We start from the raw sequence: 24,746 nt of genomic DNA, 5'->3' as shown, positions 1-24,746 counted from the left end.
GGCTGGCTCCTGAAATTCGGCATTGCGCAGGATTCCTCCCAGAACAAAGCATGCACCAGTGGCAAGTCAGGCTGGATTGACAGTGCCAAGTACCTCCTGCAATCTGACACCAAGAACATGGGCTGGTGACTTTTGTTTCTTAGGTGGAAGGGCCGGCCTATGTGTTCCAGGGCCTGTGTCTCAGAGTGGAGGGCTGGCTCCTGAAGTTCGGCATTGCGCAGGATGCCTTCCCGAGTGAAGCGAACACCCGTGCCAAGTCAGGCTGGATTGACAGTGCCAAGTACTTGCTGCAAAATGAGACCGAGAACCTGGGTTGCTCTCTTTTGTTTTTAGTTGGAAGGGCCGGTGTATGTGTTCCAGGGCCTGTAGCTCAGAGTGGCTGGCTGGCTCCTGAAATTTGGCATTGGGCAGGATGCCTCCCCGAGTGAAGCTGGCACCAGTGCCAGGTCAGGCTGGATTGACAGTGCCAAGTACCTCCTGCAGTCTGACACTAAGAACCTGGGCTGGTGACTTTTGTTTCTTAGCTGGAAGTGCCTGCCTATGTGTTCCAGGGCCTGTGGCTCAGAGTGGCGGGCTGGCTCCTGAAATTCGGCATTGCGCAGGATGCCTCCCCGACTGAAGCTGGCAGAAGTGCCAAGTCAGGCTGGATTGACAGTGCCAAGTACCTGCTGCAAACTGACACCAAGAACCTGGGCTGGTGACTTTTGTTTCTTAGGTGGAAGGGCCTGCCTATGTGTTCCAGGGCTTGTGGGTCAGAGTGGCCGGCTGGCTCCTGAAATTCGGCATTGCGCAGGATGCCTCCCCGACTGAAGCTGGCACCAGAGCCAAGTCAGGCTGGATTGACAGTGCCAAGTACCTCCTGCAATCTGACACCAAGAACCTGGGCTGGTGACTTTTGTTTCTTAGGTGGAAGGGCCTGCCTATGTGTTCCAGGGCCTTTGGCTCAGAGTGGAGGGCTGGCTCCTGAAATTCGGCATTGCGCAGGATTCCTCCCAGACCAAAGCATGCACCAGTGGCAAGTCAGGCTAGATTGACAGTGCCAAGTACCTCCTGCAATCTGACTCCAAGGACCTGGGCTGGTGACTTATGTTTCTTAGGTGGAAGGGCCTGCCTATGTGTTCCAGGGCCTGTGGCTCAGAGTGGCTGGCTGGCTCCTGAAATTCGGCATTGCGCAGGATTCCTCCCCAAGTGAAGCTGGCACCAGTGGCAAGTCAGACTGGATTGACAGTGCCAAGTACCTCCTGCAATCTGACACCAAGAACCTGGGCTGGTGACTTTTGTTTCTTAGGTGGAAGGGCCTGCCTATGTGTTCCAGGGCTTGTGGGTCAGAGTGGCCGGCTGGCTCCTGAAATTCGGCATTGTGCAGGATGCCTCCCCGACTGAAGCTGGCACCAGAGCCAAGTCAGGCTGGCTTGACAGTGCCAAGTACCTCCTGCAATCTGACTCCACGAACCTGGGCTGGTGACTTTTGTTTCTTAGGTGGAAGGGCCTGCCTATGTGTTCCAGGGCCTGTGGCTCAGAGTGGAGGGCTGGCTCCTGAAATTCGGCATTGCGCAGGATGCCTCCCCGACTGAAGCTGGCACCAGAGCCAAGTCAGGCTGGATTGACAGTGCCAAGTACTTGCTGCAAACTGACACCAAGAACCTGGGCTGGTGACTTTTGTTTCTTAGGTGGAAGGGCCTGCCTATGTGTTCCAGGGCCGGTGGCTCAGAGTGGCCGGCTGGCTCCTGAAATTCGGCATTGCGCAGGATGCCTCCCCGACTGAAGCTGGCACCAGAGCCAAGTCAGGCTGGATTGACAGTGCCAAGTACCTGCTGCAATCTGACACCAAGAACCTGATCTGGTGACTTTTGTTTCTTAGGTGGAAGGGCCTGCCTTTGTGTTCCAGGGCCTGTGGCTCAGAGTGGCCGGCTGGCTCCTGAAATTCGGCATTGCGCAGGATGCTTCCCCGAGTGAAGCTGGCACCAGAGCCAAGTCAGGCTGGATTGACAGTGCCAAGTACCTGCTGCAATCTGACACCAAGAACCTGGTCTGGTGACTTTTGTTTCTTAGGTGGAAGGGCCTGCCTATGTGTTCCAGGGCCTGTAGCTCAGAGTGGCGGGCTGGCTCCTGAAATTCGGCATTGTGCAGGATGCCTCCCCGACTGAAGCTGGCACCAGAGCCTGGTCAGGCTGGCTTGACAGTGCCAAGTACCTCCTGCAATCTGACTCCACGAACCTGGGCTGGTGACTTTTGTTTCTTAGGTGGAAGGGCCTGCCTATGTGTTCCAGGGCCTGTGGCTCAGAGTGGAGGGCTGGCTCCTGAAATTCGGCATTGCGCAGGATGCCTCCCCGACTGAAGCTGGCACCAGAGCCAAGTCAGGCTGGATTGACAGTGCCAAGTACTTGCTGCAAACTGACACCAAGAACCTGGGTGGCTCTGTTTTGTTTCTTAGGTGGAAGGGCCTGCCTATGTGTTCCAGGGCCTGTGGCTCAGAGTGGCCGGCTGGCTCCTGAAATTCGGCATTGCGCAGGATGCCTCCCCGACTGAAGCTGGCACCAGTGGCAAGTCAGACTGGATTGACAGTGCCAAGTCCCTGCTGCAAACTGACACCAAGAACCTGGGCTGGTGACTTTTGTTTCTTAGGTGGAAGGGCCTGCCTATGTGTTCCAGGGCCTGTGGCTCAGAGTGGTCGGCTGGCTCCTGAAATTCGGCATTGCGCAGGATGCCTCCCCGACTGAAGCTGGCACCAGAGCCAAGTCAGGCTGGATTGACGGTGTCAAGTACCTGCTGCAAACTGACACCAAGAACCTGGGCTGGTGACTTTTGTTTCTTAGGTGGAAGGGCCTGCCTATGTGTTCCAGGGCCTGTGGCTCAGAGTGGCCGGCTGGCTCCTGAAATTCGGCATTGCGCAGGATGCCTCCCCGACTGAAGCTGGCACCAGAGCCAAGTCAGGCTGGATTGACAGTGCCAAGTACCTGCTGCAATCTGACACCAAGAACCTGGTCTGGTGACTTTTGTTTCTTAGGTGGAAGGGCCTGCCTATGTGTTCCAGGGCCTGTGGCTCAGAGTGGCCGGCTGGCTCCTGAAATTCGGCACTGCTCAGTATTCCTCCCCGACTGAAGCTGGCACCAGAGCCAAGTCAGGCTGGATTGACAGTGCAAAGTACCTCCTGGAATCTGACACCAAGAACATGGGCTGGTGACTTTTGTTTCTTAGCTGGAAGTGCCTGCCTATGTGTTCCAGGGCCTGTGGCTCAGAGTGGCGGGCTGGCTCCTGAAATTCGGCATTGCGCAGGATGCCTCCCCGACTGAAGCTGGCAGAAGTGCCAAGTCAGGCTGGATTGACAGTGCCAAGTACCTGCTGCAAACTGACACCAAGAACCTGGGCTGGTGACTTTTGTTTCTTAGGTGGAAGGGCCTGCCTATGTGTTCCAGGGCTTGTGGGTCAGAGTGGCCGGCTGGCTCCTGAAATTCGGCATTGCGCTGGATGCCTCCCCGACTGAAGCTGGCACCAGAGCCAAGTCAGGCTGGATTGACAGTGCCAAGTACCTCCTGCAATCTGACACCAAGAACCTGGGCTGGTGACTTTTGTTTCTTAGGTAGAAGGGCCTGCCTATGTGTTCCAGGGCCTTTGGCTCAGAGTGGAGGGCTGGCTCCTGAAATTCGGCATTGCGCAGGATTCCTCCCAGACCAAAGCATGCACCAGTGGCAAGTCAGGCTAGATTGACAGTGCCAAGTACCTCCTGCAATCTGACTCCAAGGACCTGGGCTGGTGACTTATGTTTCTTAGGTGGAAGGGCCTGCCTATGTGTTCCAGGGCCTGTGGCTCAGAGTGGCTGGCTGGCTCCTGAAATTCGGCATTGCGCAGGATTCCTCCCCAAGTGAAGCTGGCACCAGTGGCAAGTCAGGCTGGATTGACAGTGCCAAGTACCTCCTGCAATCTGACACCAAGAACCTGGGCTGGTGACTTTTGTTTCTTAGGTGGAAGGGCCTGCCTATGTGTTCCAGGGCCTGTAGCTCAGAGTGGCGGGCTGGCTCCTGAAATTCGGCATTGTGCAGGATGCCTCCCCGACTGAAGCTGGCACCAGAGCCAGGTCAGGCTGGCTTGACAGTGCCAAGTACCTCCTGCAATCTGACTCCACGAACCTGGGCTGGTGACTTTTGTTTCTTAGGTGGAAGGGCCTGCCTATGTGTTCCAGGGCCTGTGGCTCAGAGTGGAGGGCTGGCTCCTGAAATTCGGCATTGCGCAGGATGCCTCCCCGACTGAAGCTGGCACCAGAGCCAAGTCAGGCTGGATTGACAGTGCCAAGTACTTGCTGCAAACTGACACCAAGAACCTGGGCTGGTGACTTTTGTTTCTTAGGTGGAAGGGCCTGCCTATGTGTTCCAGGGCCGGTGGCTCAGAGTGGCCGGCTGGCTCCTGAAATTCGGCATTGCGCAGGATGCCTCCCCGACTGAAGCTGGCACCAGAGCCAAGTCAGGCTGGATTTACAGTGCCCAATATCTCCTGCAAAATGACACCAAGAACCTGGGCTGGTGACTATTGTTTCTTAGGTGGAAGGGCCTGCCTATGTGTTCCAGGGCCTGTGGGTCAGAGTGGCCGGCTGGCTCCTGAAATTCGGCATTGCGCAGGATGCCTCCCCGACTGAAGCTGGCACCAGAGCCAGGTCAGGCTGGCTTGACAGTGCCAAGTACCTCCTGCAATCTGACACCAAGGACCTGGGCTGGTGACTTTTGTTTCTTAGGTGGAAGGGCCTGCCTATGTGTTCCAGGGCCTGTGGCTCAGAGTGGAGGGCTGGCTCCTGAAATTCGGCATTGCGCAGGATTCCTCCCCGACTGAAGCTGGCACCAGAGCCAAGTCAGGCTGGATTGACAGTGCCAAGTACCTGCTGCAAACTGACACCAAGAACCTGGGTGGCTCTCTTTTGTTTCTAAGGTGGAAGGGCCTGCCTATGTGTTCCAGGGCCTGTGGCTCAGAGTGGCCGGCTGGCTCCTGAAATTCAGCATTGCGCAGGATGCCTCCCCGACTGAAGCTGGCACCAGTGCCAAGTCAGGCTGGCTTGACAGTGCCAAGTACCTGCTGCAAACTGACACCAAGAACCTGGGCTGGTGACTTTTGTTTCTTAGGTGGAAGGGCCTGCCTATGTGTTCCAGGTCCTGTGGCTCAGAGTGGCCGGCTGGCTCCTGAAATTCGGCATTGCGCAGGATTCCTCCCCGAGTGAAGCTGGCACCAGAGCCAAGTCAGACTGGATTGACAGTGCCAAGTATCTCCTGCAAAATGACACCAAGAACCTGGGCTGGTGACTATTGTTTCTTAGGTGGAAGGGCCTGCCTATGTGTTCCAGGGCCTGTGGCTCAGAGTGGCCGGCTGGCTCCTGAAATTCGGCATTGCGCAGGATGCCTCCCCGACTGAAGCTGGCACCAGAGCCAAGTCAGGCTGGATTGACAGTGCCAAGTACTTGCTGCAATCTGACACCAAGAACGTGGTCGGGTGACTTTTGTTTCTTAGGTGGAAGGGCCTGCCTATGTGTTCCAGAGCCTTTGGCTCAGAGTGGAGGGCTGGCTCCTGAAATTCGGCATTGCGCAGGATTCCTCCCAGAACAAAGCATGCACCAGTGGCAAGTCAGGCTGGATTGACAGTGCCAAGTACCTCCTGCAATCTGACACCAAGAACATGGGCTGGTGACTTTTGTTTCTTAGGTGGAAGGGCCGGCCTATGTGTTCCAGGGCCTGTGTCTCAGAGTGGAGGGCTGGCTCCTGAAGTTCGGCATTGCGCAGGATGCCTTCCCGAGTGAAGCGAACACCCGTGCCAAGTCAGGCTGGATTGACAGTGCCAAGTACTTGCTGCAAAATGAGACCGAGAACCTGGGTTGCTCTCTTTTGTTTTTAGTTGGAAGGGCCGGCGTATGTGTTCCAGGGCCTGTAGCTCAGAGTGGCTGGCTGGCTCCTGAAATTTGGCATTGGGCAGGATGCCTCCCCGAGTGAAGCTGGCACCAGTGCCAGGTCAGGCTGGATTGACAGTGCCAAGTACCTCCTGCAAACTGACACTAAGAACCTGGGCTGGTGACTTTTGTTTCTTAGGTGGAAGGGCCTGCCTATGTGTTCCAGGGCCTGTGGCTCAGAGTGGAGGGCTGGCTCCTGAAATTCGGCATTGCGCAGGATGCCTCCCCGAGTGAAGCTGGCACCAGTGCCAGGTCAGGCTGGATTGACAGTGCCAAGTACTTGCTGCAATCTGACACCAAGAACCTGGGCTGGTGACTTTTGTTTCTTAGGTGGAAGGGCCTGCCTATGTGTTCCAGGCCTGTGGCTCAGAGTGGAGGGCTGGCTCCTGAAATTCGGCATTGCGCAGGATTCCTCCCAGACCAAAGCATGCACCAGTGCCAAGTCAGGCTGGATTGACAGTGCCAAGTACCTCCTGCAATCTGACTCCAAGGACCTGGGCTGGTGACTTATGTTTCTTAGGTGGAAGGGCCTGCCTATGTGTTCCAGGGCCTGTGGCTCAGAGTGGCCGGCTGGCTCCTGAAATTCGGCATTGCGCAGGATGCCTCCCCGACTGAAGCTGGCACCAGAGCCAGGTCAGGCTGGCTTGACAGTGCCAAGTACCTCCTGCAAAATGACACCAAGAACCTGGGCTGGTGTCTTTTGTTTCTTAGGTGGAAGGGCCTGCCTATGTGTTCCAGGGCCTGTGGCTCAGAGTGGAGGGCTGGCTCCTGAAATTCGGCATTGCGCAGGATTCCTCCCCAAGTGAAGCTGGCACCAGAGCCAAGTCAGGCTGGATAGACAGTGCCAAGTACCTGCTGCAAACTGACACCAAGAACCTGGGCTGGTGACTTTTGTTTCTTAGGTGGAAGGGCCGGCCTATGTGTTCCAGAGCCTTTGGCTCAGAGTGGCTGGCTGGCTCCTGAAATTCGGCATTGCGCAGGATTCCTCCCAGACCAAAGCATGCACCAGTGCCAAGTCAGGCTGGATTGACAGTGCCAAGTACCTCCTGCAATCTGACTCCAAGGACCGGGGCTGCTGACTTATGTTTCTTAGGTGGAAGGGCCTGCCTATGTGTTCCAGGGCCTGTGGCTCAGAGTGGCCGGCTGGCTCCTGAAATTCGGCATTGCGCAGGATGCCTCCCCGACTGAAGCTGGCACCAGAGCCAGGTCAGGCTGGCTTGACAGTGCCAAGTACCTCCTGCAAAATGACACCAAGAACCTGGGCTGGTGTCTTTTGTTTCTTAGGTGGAAGGGCCTGCCTATGTGTTCCAGGGCCTGTGGCTCAGAGTAGAGGGCTGGCTCCTGAAATTCGGCATTGCGCAGGATTCCTCCCCGAGTGAAGCTGGCACCAGAGCCAAGTCAGGCTGGATAGACAGTGCCAAGTACCTGCTGCAAACTGACACCAAGAACCTGGGCTGGTGACTTTTGTTTCTTAGGTGGAAGGGCCTGCCTATGTGTTCCAGGGCCTGTGGCTCAGAGTGGCCGGCTGGCTCCTGAAATTTGGCATTGCGCAGGATGCCTCCCTGACTGAAGCTGGCACCAGAGCCAAGTCAGGCTGGATTGACAGTGCCAAGTATCTCCTGCAAAATGACACCAAGAACCTGGGCTGGTGACTATTGTTTCTTAGGTGGAAGGGCCTGCCTATGTGTTCCAGGGTCTGTGGCTCAGAGTCGCCGGCTGGCTACTGAAATTCGGCATTGCGCAGGATTCCTCCCAGACCAAAGCATGCACCAGTGGCAAGTCAGGCTAGATTGACAGTGCCAAGTACCTCCTGCAATCTGACTCCAAGGACCTGGGCTGGTGACTTATGTTTCTTAGGTGGAAGGGCCTGCCTATGTGTTCCAGGGCCTGTAGCTCAGAGTGGCCGGCTGGCTCCTGAAATTCGGCATTGCGCAGGATGCCTCCCCGAGTGAAGCTGGCACCAGTGGCAAGTCAGGCTGGATTGACAGTGCCAAGTACCTCCTGCAATCTGACACCAAGAATCTGGGTGGCTCTCTTTTGTTTCTTAGGTGGAAGGGCCTGCCTATGTGTTCCAGGGCCTGTGGCTCAGAGTGGCTGGCTGGCTCCTGAAATTCGGCACTGCTCAGGATTCCTCCCCGAGTGAAGCTGGCACCAGAGCCAAGTCAGGCTGGCTTGACAGTGCCAAGTACCTCCTGCAATCTGACTCCAAGGACCTGGGCTGCTGACTTATGTTTCTTAGGTGGAAGGGCCTGCCTATGTGTTCCAGGGCCTGTGGCTCAGAGTGGCCGGCTGGCTCCTGAAATTCGGCATTGCGCAGGATGCCTCCCCGACTGAAGCTGGCACCAGAGCCAAGTCAGGCTGGATTGACAGTGCCAAGTACCTCCTGCAAAATGACACCAGGGACCTGGGCTGGTGACTTTTGTTTCTTAGGTGGAAGGGCCTGCCTATGTGTTCCAGGGCCTGTGGCTCAGAGTGGAGGGCTGGCTCCTGAAATTCGCCATTGCGCAGGATGCCTCCCCGACTGAAGCTGGCACCAGTGCCAAGTCAGGCTGGATTGACAGTGCCAAGTACCTGCTGCAAACTGACACCAAGAACCTGGGCTGGTGACTTTTGTTTCTTAGGTGGAAGGGCCTGCCTATGTGTTCCAGGGCCTGTGGTTCAGAGTGGCCGGCTGGCTCCTGAAATTCGGCATTGCGCAGGATGCCTCCCCGACTGAGGCTGGCACCAGTGCCAAGTCAGGCTGGATTGACAGTGCCAAGTACCTGCTGCAAACTGACACCAAGAACCTGGGCTGCTGACTTTTGTTTCTTAGGTGGAAGGGCCTGCCTATGTGTTCCAGAGCCTTTGGCTCAGAGTGGCCGGCTGGCTCCTGAAATTCGGCATTGTGCAGGATGCCTCCCCGACAGAAGCTGGCACCAGAGCCAAGTCAGGCTGGATAGACAGTGCCAAGTACCTGCTGCAAACTGACACCAAGAACCTGGGCTGGTGACTATTGTTTCTTAGGTGGAAGGGCCTGCCTATGTGTTCCAGGGCCTGTGGGTCAGAGTGGCCGGCTGGCTCCTGAAATTCGGCATTGCGCAGGATGCCTCCCCGACTGAAGCTGGCACCAGAGCCAAGTCAGGCTGGATTGACAGTGCCAAGTACTTGCTGCAATCTGACACCAAGAACGTGGTCGGGTGACTTTTGTTTCTTAGGTGGAAGGGCCTGCCTATGTGTTCCAGAGCCTTTGGCTCAGAGTGGAGGGCTGGCTCCTGAAATTCGGCATTGCGCAGGATTCCTCCCAGAACAAAGCATGCACCAGTGGCAAGTCAGGCTGGATTGACAGTGCCAAGTACCTCCTGCAATCTGACTCCAAGGACCTGGGCTGGTGACTTATGTTTCTTAGGTGGAAGGGCCTGCCTATGTGTTCCAGGTCCTGTGGCTCAGAGTGGCCGGCTGGCTCCTGAAATTCGGCATTGCGCAGGATGCCTCCCCGACTGAAGCTGGCACCAGAGCCAGGTCAGGCTGGCTTGACAGTGCCAAGTACCTCCTGCAAAATGACACCAAGAACCTGGGCTGGTGTCTTTTGTTTCTTAGGTGGAAGGGCCTGCCTATGTGTTCCAGGGCCTGTGGCTCAGAGTGGAGGGCTGGCTCCTGAAATTCGGCATTGCGCAGGATTCCTCCCCAAGTGAAGCTGGCACCAGAGCCAAGTCAGGCTGGATAGACAGTGCCAAGTACCTGCTGCAAACTGACACCAAGAACCTGGGCTGGTGACTTTTGTTTCTTAGGTGGAAGGGCCGGCCTATGTGTTCCAGAGCCTTTGGCTCAGAGTGGCTGGCTGGCTCCTGAAATTCGGCATTGCGCAGGATTCCTCCCAGACCAAAGCATGCACCAGTGCCAAGTCAGGCAAGATTGACAGTGCCAAGTACCTCCTGCAATCTGACTCCAAGGACCGGGGCTGCTGACTTATGTTTCTTAGGTGGAAGGGCCTGCCTATGTGTTCCAGGGCCTGTGGCTCAGAGTGGCCGGCTGGCTCCTGAAATTCGGCATTGCGCAGGATGCCTCCCCGAGTGAAGCTGGCACCAGAGCCAGGTCAGGCTGGCTTGACAGTGCCAAGTACCTCCTGCAAAATGACACCAAGAACCTGGGCTGGTGTCTTTTGTTTCTTAGGTGGAAGGGCCTGCCTATGTGTTCCAGGGCCTGTGGCTCAGAGTGGAGGGCTGGCTCCTGAAATTCGGCATTGCGCAGGATTCCTCCCCGAGTGAAGCTGGCACCAGAGCCAAGTCAGGCTGGATAGACAGTGCCAAGTACCTGCTGCAAACTGACACCAAGAACCTGGGCTGGTGACTTTTGTTTCTTAGGTGGAAGGGCCTGCCTATGTGTTCCAGGGCCTGTGGCTCAGAGTGGCCGGCTGGCTCCTGAAATTTGGCATTGCGCAGGATGCCTCCCTGACTGAAGCTGGCACCAGAGCCAAGTCAGGCTGGATTGACAGTGCCAAGTATCTCCTGCAAAATGACACCAAGAACCTGGGCTGGTGACTATTGTTTCTTAGGTGGAAGGGCCTGCCTATGTGTTCCAGGGTCTGTGGCTCAGAGTGGCCGGCAGGCTACTGAAATTCGGCATTGCGCAGGATTCCTCCCAGACCAAAGCATGCACCAGTGGCAAGTCAGGCTAGATTGACAGTGCCAAGTACCTCCTGCAAAATGACACCAAGAACCTGGGCTGGTGTCTTTTGTTTCTTAGGTGGAAGGGCCTGCCTATGTGTTCCAGGGCCTGTGGCTCAGAGTGGAGGGCTGGCTCCTGAAATTCGGCATTGCGCAGGATTCCTCCCCGAGTGAAGCTGGCACCAGAGCCAAGTCAGGCTGGATAGACAGTGCCAAGTACCTGCTGCAAACTGACACCAAGAACCTGGGCTGGTGACTTTTGTTTCTTAGGTGGAAGGGCCTGCCTATGTGTTCCAGGGCCTGTGGCTCAGAGTGGCCGGCTGGCTCCTGAAATTTGGCATTGCGCAGGATGCCTCCCTGACTGAAGCTGGCACCAGAGCCAAGTCAGGCTGGATTGACAGTGCCAAGTATCTCCTGCAAAATGACACCAAGAACCTGGGCTGGTGACTATTGTTTCTTAGGTGGAAGGGCCTGCCTATGTGTTCCAGGGTCTGTGGCTCAGAGTGGCCGGCTGGCTACTGAAATTCGGCATTGCGCAGGATTCCTCCCAGACCAAAGCATGCACCAGTGGCAAGTCAGGCTAGATTGACAGTGCCAAGTACCTCCTGCAATCTGACTCCAAGGACCTGGGCTGGTGACTTATGTTTCTTAGGTGGAAGGGCCTGCCTATGTGTTCCAGGGCCTGTAGCTCAGAGTGGCCGGCTGGCTCCTGAAATTCGGCATTGCGCAGGATGCCTCCCCGACTGAAGCTGGCACCAGAGCCAGGTCAGGCTGGCTTGACAGTGCCAAGTACCTCCTGCAAAATGACACCAAGAACCTGGGCTGGTGTCTTTTGTTTCTTAGGTGGAAGGGCCTGCCTATGTGTTCCAGGGCCTGTGGCTCAGAGTGGAGGGCTGGCTCCTGAAATTCGGCATTGCGCAGGATTCCTCCCCAAGTGAAGCTGGCACCAGAGCCAAGTCAGGCTGGATAGACAGTGCCAAGTACCTGCTGCAAACTGACACCAAGAACCTGGGCTGGTGACTTTTGTTTCTTAGGTGGAAGGGCCGGCCTATGTGTTCCAGAGCCTTTGGCTCAGAGTGGAGGGCTGGCTCCTGAAATTCGGCATTGCGCAGGATTCCTCCCTGACCAAAGCATGCACCAGTGCCAAGTCAGGCAAGATTGACAGTGCCAAGTACCTCCTGCAATCTGACACCAAGAACCTGGGCTGCTGACTTATGTTTCTTAGGTGGAAGGGCCTGCCTATGTGTTCCAGGGCCTGTGGCTCAGAGTGGCCGGCTGGCTCCTGAAATTCGGCATTGCGCAGGATGCCTCCCCGAGTGAAGCTGGCACCAGAGCCAGGTCAGGCTGGCTTGACAGTGCCAAGTACCTCCTGCAAAATGACACCAAGAACCTGGGCTGGTGACTTTTGTTTCTTAGGTGGAAGGGCCTGCCTATGTGTTCCAGGGCCTGTGGCTCAGAGTGGAGGGCTGGCTCCTGAAATTCGGCATTGCGCAGGATTCCTCCCCGAGTGAAGCTGGCACCAGAGCCAAGTCAGGCTGGATAGACAGTGCCAAGTACCTGCTGCAAACTGACACCAAGAACCTGGGCTGGTGACTTTTGTTTCTTAGGTGGAAGGGCCTGCCTATGTGTTCCAGGGCCTGTGGCTCAGAGTGGCCGGCTGGCTCCTGAAATTTGGCATTGCGCAGGATGCCTCCCTGACTGAAGCTGGCACCAGAGCCAAGTCAGGCTGGATTGACAGTGCCAAGTATCTCCTGCAAAATGACACCAAGAACCTGGGCTGGTGACTATTGTTTCTTAGGTGGAAGGGCCTGCCTATGTGTTCCAGGGTCTGTGGCTCAGAGTGGCCGGCTGGCTACTGAAATTCGGCATTGCGCAGGATTCCTCCCAGACCAAAGCATGCACCAGTGGCAAGTCAGGCTAGATTGACAGTGCCAAGTACCTCCTGCAATCTGACTCCAAGGACCTGGGCTGGTGACTTATGTTTCTTAGGTGGAAGGGCCTGCCTATGTGTTCCAGGGCCTGTAGCTCAGAGTGGCCGGCTGGCTCCTGAAATTCGGCATTGCGCAGGATGCCTCCCCGAGTGAAGCTGGCACCAGTGGCAAGTCAGGCTGGATTGACAGTGCCAAGTACCTCCTGCAATCTGACACCAAGAATCTGGGTGGCTCTCTTTTGTTTCTTAGGTGGAAGGGCCTGCCTATGTGTTCCAGGGCCTGTGGCTCAGAGTGGCTGGCTGGCTCCTGAAATTCGGCACTGCTCAGGATTCCTCCCCGAGTGAAGCTGGCACCAGAGCCAAGTCAGGCTGGCTTGACAGTGCCAAGTACCTCCTGCAATCTGACTCCAAGGACCTGGGCTGCTGACTTATGTTTCTTAGGTGGAAGGGCCTGCCTATGTGTTCCAGGGCCTGTGGCTCAGAGTGGCCGGCTGGCTCCTGAAATTCGGCATTGCGCAGGATGCCTCCCCGACTGAAGCTGGCACCAGAGCCAAGTCAGGCTGGATTGACAGTGCCAAGTACCTCCTGCAAAATGACACCAGGGACCTGGGCTGGTGACTTTTGTTTCTTAGGTGGAAGGGCCTGCCTATGTGTTCCAGGGCCTGTGGCTCAGAGTGGAGGGCTGGCTCCTGAAATTCGGCATTGCGCAGGATTCCTCCCCAAGTGAAGCTGGCACCAGAGCCAAGTCAGGCTGGATAGACAGTGCCAAGTACCTGCTGCAAACTGACACCAAGAACCTGGGCTGGTGACTTTTGTTTCTTAGGTGGAAGGGCCTGCCTATGTGTTCCAGGGCCTGTGGTTCAGAGTGGCCGGCTGGCTCCTGAAATTCGGCATTGCGCAGGATGCCTCCCCGACTGAGGCTGGCACCAGTGCCAAGTCAGGCTGGATTGACAGTGCCAAGTACCTGCTGCAAACTGACACCAAGAACCTGGGCTGCTGACTTTTGTTTCTTAGGTGGAAGGGCCTGCCTATGTGTTCCAGAGCCTTTGGCTCAGAGTGGCCGGCTGGCTCCTGAAATTCGGCATTGTGCAGGATGCCTCCCCGACAGAAGCTGGCACCAGAGCCAAGTCAGGCTGGATAGACAGTGCCAAGTACCTGCTGCAAACTGACACCAAGAACCTGGGCTGGTGACTTTTGTTTCTTAGGTGGAAGGGCCTGCCTATGTGTTCCAGGTCCTGTGGCTCAGAGTGGCCGGCTGGCTCCTGAAATTCGGCATTGCGCAGGATTCCTCCCCGAGTGAAGCTGGCACCAGAGCCAAGTCAGACTGGATTGACAGTGCCAAGTATCTCCTGCAAAATGACACCAAGAACCTGGGCTGGTGACTATTGTTTCTTAGGTGGAAGGGCCTGCCTATGTGTTCCAGGGCCTGTGGGTCAGAGTGGCCGGCTGGCTCCTGAAATTCGGCATTGCGCAGGATGCCTCCCCGACTGAAGCTGGCACCAGAGCCAAGTCAGGCTGGATTGACAGTGCCAAGTACTTGCTGCAATCTGACACCAAGAACGTGGTCGGGTGACTTTTGTTTCTTAGGTGGAAGGGCCTGCCTATGTGTTCCAGAGCCTTTGGCTCAGAGTGGAGGGCTGGCTCCTGAAATTCGGCATTGCGCAGGATTCCTCCCAGAACAAAGCATGCACCAGTGGCAAGTCAGGCTGGATTGACAGTGCCAAGTACCTCCTGCAATCTGACACCAAGAACATGGGCTGGTGACTTTTGTTTCTTAGGTGGAAGGGCCGGCCTATGTGTTCCAGGGCCTGTGTCTCAGAGTGGAGGGCTGGCTCCTGAAGTTCGGCATTGCGCAGGATGCCTTCCCGAGTGAAGCGAACACCCGTGCCAAGTCAGGCTGGATTGACAGTGCCAAGTACTTGCTGCAAAATGAGACCGAGAACCTGGGTTGCTCTCTTTTGTTTTTAGTTGGAAGGGCCGGCGTATGTGTTCCAGGGCCTGTAGCTCAGAGTGGCTGGCTGGCTCCTGAAATTTGGCATTGGGCAGGATGCCTCCCCGAGTGAAGCTGGCACCAGTGCCAGGTCAGGCTGGATTGACAGTGCCAAGTACCTCCTGCAGTCTGACACTAAGAACCTGGGCTGGTGACTTTTGTTTCTTAGGTGGAAGGGCCTGCCTATGTGTTCCAGGGCCTGTGGCTCAGAGTGGAGGGCTGGCTCCTGAAATTCGGCATTGCGCAGGATGCCTCCCCGAGTGAAGCTGGCACCAGTGCCAGGTCAGGCTGGATTGACAGTGCCAAGTACTTGCTGCAATCTGACACCAAGAACCTGGGCTGGTGACTTTTGTTTCTTAGGTGGAAGGGCCTGCCTATGTGTTCCAGGCCTGTGGCTCAGAGTGGAGGGCTGGCTCCTGAAATTCGGCATTGCGCAGGATTCCTCCCAGACCAAAGCATGCACCAGTGCCAAGTCAGGCTGGATTGACAGTGCCAAGTACCTCCTGCAATCTGACTCCAAGGACCTGGGCTGGTGACTTATGTTTCTTAGGTGGAAGGGCCTGCCTATGTGTTCCAGGGCCTGTGGCTCAGAGTGGCCGGCTGGCTCCTGAAATTCGGCATTGCGCAGGATGCCTCCCCGACTGAAGCTGGCACCAGAGCCAGGTCAGGCTGGCTTGACAGTGCCAAGTACCTCCTGCAAAATGACACCAAGAACCTGGGCTGGTGTCTTTTGTTTCTTAGGTGAAGGGCCTGCCTATGTGTTCCAGGGCCTGTGGCTCAGAGTGGAGGGCTGGCTCCTGAAATTCGGCATTGCGCAGGATTCCTCCCCAAGTGAAGCTGGCACCAGAGCCAAGTCAGGCTGGATAGACAGTGCCAAGTACCTGCTGCAAACTGACACCAAGAACCTGGGCTGGTGACTTTTGTTTCTTAGGTGGAAGGGCCGGCCTATGTGTTCCAGAGCCTTTGGCTCAGAGTGGCTGGCTGGCTCCTGAAATTCGGCATTGCGCAGGATTCCTCCCAGACCAAAGCATGCACCAGTGCCAAGTCAGGCAAGATTGACAGTGCCAAGTACCTCCTGCAATCTGACTCCAAGGACCGGGGCTGCTGACTTATGTTTCTTAGGTGGAAGGGCCTGCCTATGTGTTCCAGGGCCTGTGGCTCAGAGTGGCCGGCTGGCTCCTGAAATTCGGCATTGCGCAGGATGCCTCCCCGACTGAAGCTGGCACCAGAGCCAGGTCAGGCTGGCTTGACAGTGCCAAGTACCTCCTGCAAAATGACACCAAGAACCTGGGCTGGTGTCTTTTGTTTCTTAGGTGGAAGGGCCTGCCTATGTGTTCCAGGGCCTGTGGCTCAGAGTGGAGGGCTGGCTCCTGAAATTCGGCATTGCGCAGGATTCCTCCCCGAGTGAAGCTGGCACCAGAGCCAAGTCAGGCTGGATAGACAGTGCCAAGTACCTGCTGCAAACTGACACCAAGAACCTGGGCTGGTGACTTTTGTTTCTTAGGTGGAAGGGCCTGCCTATGTGTTCCAGGGCCTGTGGCTCAGAGTGGCCGGCTGGCTCCTGAAATTTGGCATTGCGCAGGATGCCTCCCTGACTGAAGCTGGCACCAGAGCCAAGTCAGGCTGGATTGACAGTGCCAAGTATCTCCTGCAAAATGACACCAAGAACCTGGGCTGGTGACTATTGTTTCTTAGGTGGAAGGGCCTGCCTATGTGTTCCAGGGTCTGTGGCTCAGAGTGGCCGGCTGGCTACTGAAATTCGGCATTGCGCAGGATTCCTCCCAGACCAAAGCATGCACCAGTGGCAAGTCAGGCTAGATTGACAGTGCCAAGTACCTCCTGCAATCTGACTCCAAGGACCTGGGCTGGTGACTTATGTTTCTTAGGTGGAAGGGCCTGCCTATGTGTTCCAGGGCCTGTAGCTCAGAGTGGCCGGCTGGTTCCTGAAATTCGGCATTGCGCAGGATGCCTCCCCGAGTGAAGCTGGCACCAGTGGCAAGTCAGGCTGGATTGACAGTGCCAAGTACCTCCTGCAATCTGACACCAAGAATCTGGGCTGCTGACTTTTGTTTCTTAGGTGGAAGGGCCTGCCTATGTGTTCCAGGGCCTGTGGCTCAGAGTGGCTGGCTGGCTCCTGAAATTCGGCACTGCTCAGGATTCCTCCCCGAGTGAAGCTGGCACCAGAGCCAAGTCAGGCTGGCTTGACAGTGCCAAGTACCTCCTGCAATCTGACTCCAAGGACCTGGGCTGCTGACTTATGTTTCTTAGGTGGAAGGGCCTGCCTATGTGTTCCAGGGCCTGTGGCTCAGAGTGGCCGGCTGGCTCCTGAAATTCGGCATTGCGCAGGATGCCTCCCCGACTGAAGCTGGCACCAGAGCCAAGTCAGGCTGGATTGACAGTGCCAAGTACCTCCTGCAAAATGACACCAGGGACCTGGGCTGGTGACTTTTGTTTCTTAGGTGGAAGGGCCTGCCTATGTGTTCCAGGGCCTGTGGCTCAGAGTGGAGGGCTGGCTCCTGAAATTCGCCATTGCGCAGGATGCCTCCCCGACTGAAGCTGGCACCAGTGGCAAGTCAGGCTGGATTGACAGTGCCAAGTACCTGCTGCAAACTGACACCAAGAACCTGGGCTGGTGACTTTTGTTTCTTAGGTGGAAGGGCCTGCCTATGTGTTCCAGGGCCTGTGGTTCAGAGTGGCCGGCTGGCTCCTGAAATTCGGCATTGCGCAGGATGCCTCCCCGACTGAGGCTGGCACCAGTGCCAAGTCAGGCTGGATTGACAGTGCCAAGTACCTGCTGCAAACTGACACCAAGAACCTGGGCTGGTGACTTTTGTTTCTTAGGTGGAAGGGCCTGCCTATGTGTTCCAGAGCCTTTGGCTCAGAGTGGCCGGCTGGCTCCTGAAATTCGGCATTGTGCAGGATGCCTCCCCGACAGAAGCTGGCACCAGAGCCAAGTCAGGCTGGATAGACAGTGCCAAGTACCTGCTGCAAACTGACACCAAGAACCTGGGCTGGTGACTTTTGTTTCTTAGGTGGAAGGGCCTGCCTATGTGTTCCAGGCCCTGTGGCTCAGAGTGGCCGGCTGGCTCCTGAAATTCGGCATTGCGCAGGATTCCTCCCCGAGTGAAGCTGGCACCAGAGCCAAGTCAGACTGGATTGACAGTGCCAAGTATCTCCTGCAAAATGACACCAAGAACCTGGGCTGGTGACTATTGTTTCTTAGGTGGAAGGGCCTGCCTATGTGTTCCAGGGCCTGTGGGTCAGAGTGGCCGGCTGGCTCCTGAAATTCGGCATTGCGCAGGATGCCTCCCCGACTGAAGCTGGCACCAGAGCCAAGTCAGGCTGGATTGACAGTGCCAAGTACTTGCTGCAATCTGACACCAAGAACGTGGTCGGGTGACTTTTGTTTCTTAGGTGGAAGGGCCTGCCTATGTGTTCCAGAGCCTTTGGCTCAGAGTGGAGGGCTGGCTCCTGAAATTCGGCATTGCGCAGGATTCCTCCCAGAACAAAGCATGCACCAGTGGCAAGTCAGGCTGGATTGACAGTGCCAAGTACCTCCTGCAATCTGACACCAAGAACATGGGCTGGTGACTTTTGTTTCTTAGGTGGAAGGGCCGGCCTATGTGTTCCAGGGCCTGTGTCTCAGAGTGGAGGGCTGGCTCCTGAAGTTCGGCATTGCGCAGGATGCCTTCCCGAGTGAAGCGAACACCCGTGCCAAGTCAGGCTGGATTGACAGTGCCAAGTACTTGCTGCAAAATGAGACCGAGAACCTGGGTTGCTCTCTTTTGTTTTTAGTTGGAAGGGCCGGCGTATGTGTTCCATGGCTTGTAGCTCAGAGTGGCTGGCTGGCTCCTGAAATTTGGCATTGGGCAGGATGCCTCCCCGAGTGAAGCTGGCACCAGTGCCAGGTCAGGCTGGATTGACAGTGCCAAGTACCTCCTGCAGTCTGACACTAAGAACCTGGGCTGGTGACTTTTGTTTCTTAGGTGGAAGGGCCTGCCTATGTGTTCCAGGGCCTGTGGCTCAGAGTGGAGGGCTGGCTCCTGAAATTCGGCATTGCGCAGGATGCCTCCCCGAGTGAAGCTGGCACCAGTGCCAGGTCAGGCTGGATTGACAGTGCCAAGTACTTGCTGCAATCTGACACCAAGAACCTGGGCTGGTGACTTTTGTTTCTTAGGTGGAAGGGCCTGCCTATGTGTTCCAGGCCTGTGGCTCAGAGTGGAGGGCTGGCTCCTGAAATTCGGCATTGCGCAGGATTCCTCCCAGACCAAAGCATGCACCAGTGCCAAGTCAGGCTGGATTGACAGTGCCAAGTACCTCCTGCAATCTGACTCCAAGGACCTGGGCTGGTGACTTATGTTTCTTAGGTGGAAGGGCCTGCCTATGTGTTCCAGGTCCTGTGGCTCAGAGTGGCCGGCTGGCTCCTGAAATTCGGCATTGCGCAGGATGCCTCCCCGACTGAAGCTGGCACCAGAGCCAGGTCAGGCTGGCTTGACAGTGCCAAGTACCTCCTGCAAAATGACACCAAGAACCTGGGCTGGTGACTTTTGTTTCTTAGGTGGAAGGGCCTGCCTATGTGTTCCAGGGCCTGTGGCTCAGAGTGGAGGGCTGGCTCCTGAAATTCGGCATTGCGCAGGATTCCTCCCCAAGTGAAGCTGGCACCAGAGCCAAGTCAGGCTGGATAGACAGTGCCAAGTACCTGCTGCAAACTGACACCAAGAACCTGGGCTGGTGACTTTTGTTTCTTAGGTGGAAGGGCCGGCCTATGTGTTCCAGAGCCTTTGGCTCAGAGTGGCTGGCTGGCTCCTGAAATTCGGCATTGCGCAGGATTCCTCCCAGACCAAAGCATGCACCAGTGCCAAGTCAGGCAAGATTGACAGTGCCAAGTACCTCCTGCAATCTGACTCCAAGGACCGGGGCTGCTGACTTATGTTTCTTAGGTGGAAGGGCCTGCCTATGTGTTCCAGGGCCTGTGGCTCAGAGTGGCCGGCTGGCTCCTGAAATTCGGCATTGCGCAGGATGCCTCCCCGACTGAAGCTGGCACCAGAGCCAGGTCAGGCTGGCTTGACAGTGCCAAGTACCTCCTGCAAAATGACACCAAGAACCTGGGCTGGTGTCTTTTGTTTCTTAGGTGGAAGGGCCTGCCTATGTGTTCCAGGGCCTGTGGCTCAGAGTGGAGGGCTGGCTCCTGAAATTCGGCATTGCGCAGGATTCCTCCCCGAGTGAAGCTGGCACCAGAGCCAAGTCAGGCTGGATAGACAGTGCCAAGTACCTGCTGCAAACTGAAACCAAGAACCTGGGCTGGTGACTTTTGTTTCTTAGGTGGAAGGGCCTGCCTATGTGTTCCAGGGCCTGTGGCTCAGAGTGGCCGGCTGGCTCCTGAAATTTGGCATTGCGCAGGATGCCTCCCTGACTGAAGCTGGCACCAGAGCCAAGTCAGGCTGGATTGACAGTGCCAAGTATCTCCTGCAAAATGACACCAAGAACCTGGGCTGGTGACTATTGTTTCTTAGGTGGAAGGGCCTGCCTATGTGTTCCAGGGTCTGTGGCTCAGAGTGGCCGGCTGGCTACTGAAATTCGGCATTGCGCAGGATTCCTCCCAGACCAAAGCATGCACCAGTGGCAAGTCAGGCTAGATTGACAGTGCCAAGTACCTCCTGCAATCTGACTCCAAGGACCTGGGCTGGTGACTTATGTTTCTTAGGTGGAAGGGCCTGCCTATGTGTTCCAGGGCCTGTAGCTCAGAGTGGCCGGCTGGCTCCTGAAATTCGGCATTGCGCAGGATGCCTCCCCGAGTGAAGCTGGCACCAGTGGCAAGTCAGGCTGGATTGACAGTGCCAAGTACCTCCTGCAATCTGACACCAAGAATCTGGGTGGCTCTCTTTTGTTTCTTAGGTGGAAGGGCCTGCCTATGTGTTCCAGGGCCTGTGGCTCAGAGTGGCCGGCTGGCTCCTGAAATTCGGCATTGCGCAGGATTCCTCCCCGAGTGAAGCTGGCACCAGAGCCAAGTCAGACTGGATTGACAGTGCCAAGTATCTCCTGCAAAATGACACCAAGAACCTGGGCTGGTGACTATTGTTTCTTAGGTGGAAGGGCCTGCCTATGTGTTCCAGGGCCTGTGGCTCAGAGTGGCCGGCTGGCTCCTGAAATTCGGCATTGCGCAGGATGCCTCCCCGACTGAAGCTGGCACCAGAGCCAAGTCAGGCTGGATTGACAGTGCCAAGTACTTGCTGCAATCTGACACCAAGAACGTGGTCGGGTGACTTTTGTTTCTTAGGTGGAAGGGCCTGCCTATGTGTTCCAGAGCCTTTGGCTCAGAGTGGAGGGCTGGCTCCTGAAATTCGGCATTGCGCAGGATTCCTCCCAGAACAAAGCATGCACCAGTGGCAAGTCAGGCTGGATTGACAGTGCCAAGTACCTCCTGCAATCTGACACCAAGAACATGGGCTGGTGACTTTTGTTTCTTAGGTGGAAGGGCCGGCCTATGTGTTCCAGGGCCTGTGTCTCAGAGTGGAGGGCTGGCTCCTGAAGTTCGGCATTGCGCAGGATGCCTTCCCGAGTGAAGCGAACACCCGTGCCAAGTCAGGCTGGATTGACAGTGCCAAGTACTTGCTGCAAAATGAGACCGAGAACCTGGGTTGCTCTCTTTTGTTTTTAGTTGGAAGGGCCGGCGTATGTGTTCCAGGGCCTGTAGCTCAGAGTGGCTGGCTGGCTCCTGAAATTTGGCATTGGGCAGGATGCCTCCCCGAGTGAAGCTGGCACCAGTGCCAGGTCAGGCTGGATTGACAGTGCCAAGTACCTCCTGCAAACTGACACTAAGAACCTGGGCTGGTGACTTTTGTTTCTTAGGTGGAAGGGCCTGCCTATGTGTTCCAGGGCCTGTGGCTCAGAGTGGAGGGCTGGCTCCTGAAATTCGGCATTGCGCAGGATGCCTCCCCGAGTGAAGCTGGCACCAGTGCCAGGTCAGGCTGGATTGACAGTGCCAAGTACTTGCTGCAATCTGACACCAAGAACCTGGGCTGGTGACTTTTGTTTCTTAGGTGGAAGGGCCTGCCTATGTGTTCCAGGCCTGTGGCTCAGAGTGGAGGGCTGGCTCCTGAAATTCGGCATTGCGCAGGATTCCTCCCAGACCAAAGCATGCACCAGTGCCAAGTCAGGCTGGATTGACAGTGCCAAGTACCTCCTGCAATCTGACTCCAAGGACCTGGGCTGGTGACTTATGTTTCTTAGGTGGAAGGGCCTGCCTATGTGTTCCAGGGCCTGTGGCTCAGAGTGGCCGGCTGGCTCCTGAAATTCGGCATTGCGCAGGATGCCTCCCCGACTGAAGCTGGCACCAGAGCCAGGTCAGGCTGGCTTGACAGTGCCAAGTACCTCCTGCAAAATGACACCAAGAACCTGGGCTGGTGTCTTTTGTTTCTTAGGTGGAAGGGCCTGCCTATGTGTTCCAGGGCCTGTGGCTCAGAGTGGAGGGCTGGCTCCTGAAATTCGGCATTGCGCAGGATTCCTCCCCAAGTGAAGCTGGCACCAGAGCCAAGTCAGGCTGGATAGACAGTGCCAAGTACCTGCTGCAAACTGACACCAAGAACCTGGGCTGGTGACTTTTGTTTCTTAGGTGGAAGGGCCGGCCTATGTGTTCCAGAGCCTTTGGCTCAGAGTGGCTGGCTGGCTCCTGAAATTCGGCATTGCGCAGGATTCCTCCCAGACCAAAGCATGCACCAGTGCCAAGTCAGGCTGGATTGACAGTGCCAAGTACCTCCTGCAATCTGACTCCAAGGACCGGGGCTGCTGACTTATGTTTCTTAGGTGGAAGGGCCTGCCTATGTGTTCCAGGGCCTGTGGCTCAGAGTGGCCGGCTGGCTCCTGAAATTCGGCATTGCGCAGGATGCCTCCCCGACTGAAGCTGGCACCAGAGCCAGGTCAGGCTGGCTTGACAGTGCCAAGTACCTCCTGCAAAATGACACCAAGAACCTGGGCTGGTGTCTTTTGTTTCTTAGGTGGAAGGGCCTGCCTATGTGTTCCAGGGCCTGTGGCTCAGAGTAGAGGGCTGGCTCCTGAAATTCGGCATTGCGCAGGATTCCTCCCCGAGTGAAGCTGGCACCAGAGCCAAGTCAGGCTGGATAGACAGTGCCAAGTACCTGCTGCAAACTGACACCAAGAACCTGGGCTGGTGACTTTTGTTTCTTAGGTGGAAGGGCCTGCCTATGTGTTCCAGGGCCTGTGGCTCAGAGTGGCCGGCTGGCTCCTGAAATTTGGCATTGCGCAGGATGCCTCCCTGACTGAAGCTGGCACCAGAGCCAAGTCAGGCTGGATTGACAGTGCCAAGTATCTCCTGCAAAATGACACCAAGAACCTGGGCTGGTGACTATTGTTTCTTAGGTGGAAGGGCCTGCCTATGTGTTCCAGGGTCTGTGGCTCAGAGTCGCCGGCTGGCTACTGAAATTCGGCATTGCGCAGGATTCCTCCCAGACCAAAGCATGCACCAGTGGCAAGTCAGGCTAGATTGACAGTGCCAAGTACCTCCTGCAATCTGACTCCAAGGACCTGGGCTGGTGACTTATGTTTCTTAGGTGGAAGGGCCTGCCTATGTGTTCCAGGGCCTGTAGCTCAGAGTGGCCGGCTGGCTCCTGAAATTCGGCATTGCGCAGGATGCCTCCCCGAGTGAAGCTGGCACCAGTGGCAAGTCAGGCTGGATTGACAGTGCCAAGTACCTCCTGCAATCTGACACCAAGAATCTGGGTGGCTCTCTTTTGTTTCTTAGGTGGAAGGGCCTGCCTATGTGTTCCAGGGCCTGTGGCTCAGAGTGGCTGGCTGGCTCCTGAAATTCGGCACTGCTCAGGATTCCTCCCCGAGTGAAGCTGGCACCAGAGCCAAGTCAGGCTGGCTTGACAGTGCCAAGTACCTCCTGCAATCTGACTCCAAGGACCTGGGCTGCTGACTTATGTTTCTTAGGTGGAAGGGCCTGCCTATGTGTTCCAGGGCCTGTGGCTCAGAGTGGCCGGCTGGCTCCTGAAATTCGGCATTGCGCAGGATGCCTCCCCGACTGAAGCTGGCACCAGAGCCAAGTCAGGCTGGATTGACAGTGCCAAGTACCTCCTGCAAAATGACACCAGGGACCTGGGCTGGTGACTTTTGTTTCTTAGGTGGAAGGGCCTGCCTATGTGTTCCAGGGCCTGTGGCTCAGAGTGGAGGGCTGGCTCCTGAAATTCGCCATTGCGCAGGATGCCTCCCCGACTGAAGCTGGCACCAGTGCCAAGTCAGGCTGGATTGACAGTGCCAAGTACCTGCTGCAAACTGACACCAAGAACCTGGGCTGGTGACTTTTGTTTCTTAGGTGGAAGGGCCTGCCTATGTGTTCCAGGGCCTGTGGTTCAGAGTGGCCGGCTGGCTCCTGAAATTCGGCATTGCGCAGGATGCCTCCCCGACTGAGGCTGGCACCAGTGCCAAGTCAGGCTGGATTGACAGTGCCAAGTACCTGCTGCAAACTGACACCAAGAACCTGGGCTGCTGACTTTTGTTTCTTAGGTGGAAGGGCCTGCCTATGTGTTCCAGAGCCTTTGGCTCAGAGTGGCCGGCTGGCTCCTGAAATTCGGCATTGTGCAGGATGCCTCCCCGACAGAAGCTGGCACCAGAGCCAAGTCAGGCTGGATAGACAGTGCCAAGTACCTGCTGCAAACTGACACCAAGAACCTGGGCTGGTGACTATTGTTTCTTAGGTGGAAGGGCCTGCCTATGTGTTCCAGGGCCTGTGGGTCAGAGTGGCCGGCTGGCTCCTGAAATTCGGCATTGCGCAGGATGCCTCCCCGACTGAAGCTGGCACCAGAGCCAAGTCAGGCTGGATTGACAGTGCCAAGTACTTGCTGCAATCTGACACCAAGAACGTGGTCGGGTGACTTTTGTTTCTTAGGTGGAAGGGCCTGCCTATGTGTTCCAGAGCCTTTGGCTCAGAGTGGAGGGCTGGCTCCTGAAATTCGGCATTGCGCAGGATTCCTCCCAGAACAAAGCATGCACCAGTGGCAAGTCAGGCTGGATTGACAGTGCCAAGTACCTCCTGCAATCTGACTCCAAGGACCTGGGCTGGTGACTTATGTTTCTTAGGTGGAAGGGCCTGCCTATGTGTTCCAGGTCCTGTGGCTCAGAGTGGCCGGCTGGCTCCTGAAATTCGGCATTGCGCAGGATGCCTCCCCGACTGAAGCTGGCACCAGAGCCAGGTCAGGCTGGCTTGACAGTGCCAAGTACCTCCTGCAAAATGACACCAAGAAC

The sequence above is a fragment of the Haemorhous mexicanus genome, chromosome 7 (assembly GCF_027477595.1).
Source record: "Haemorhous mexicanus isolate bHaeMex1 chromosome 7, bHaeMex1.pri, whole genome shotgun sequence".
In the NCBI taxonomy this organism is placed as follows: domain Eukaryota; kingdom Metazoa; phylum Chordata; class Aves; order Passeriformes; family Fringillidae; genus Haemorhous; species Haemorhous mexicanus.
Note: the sequence above shows the minus strand (reverse complement) of the source record.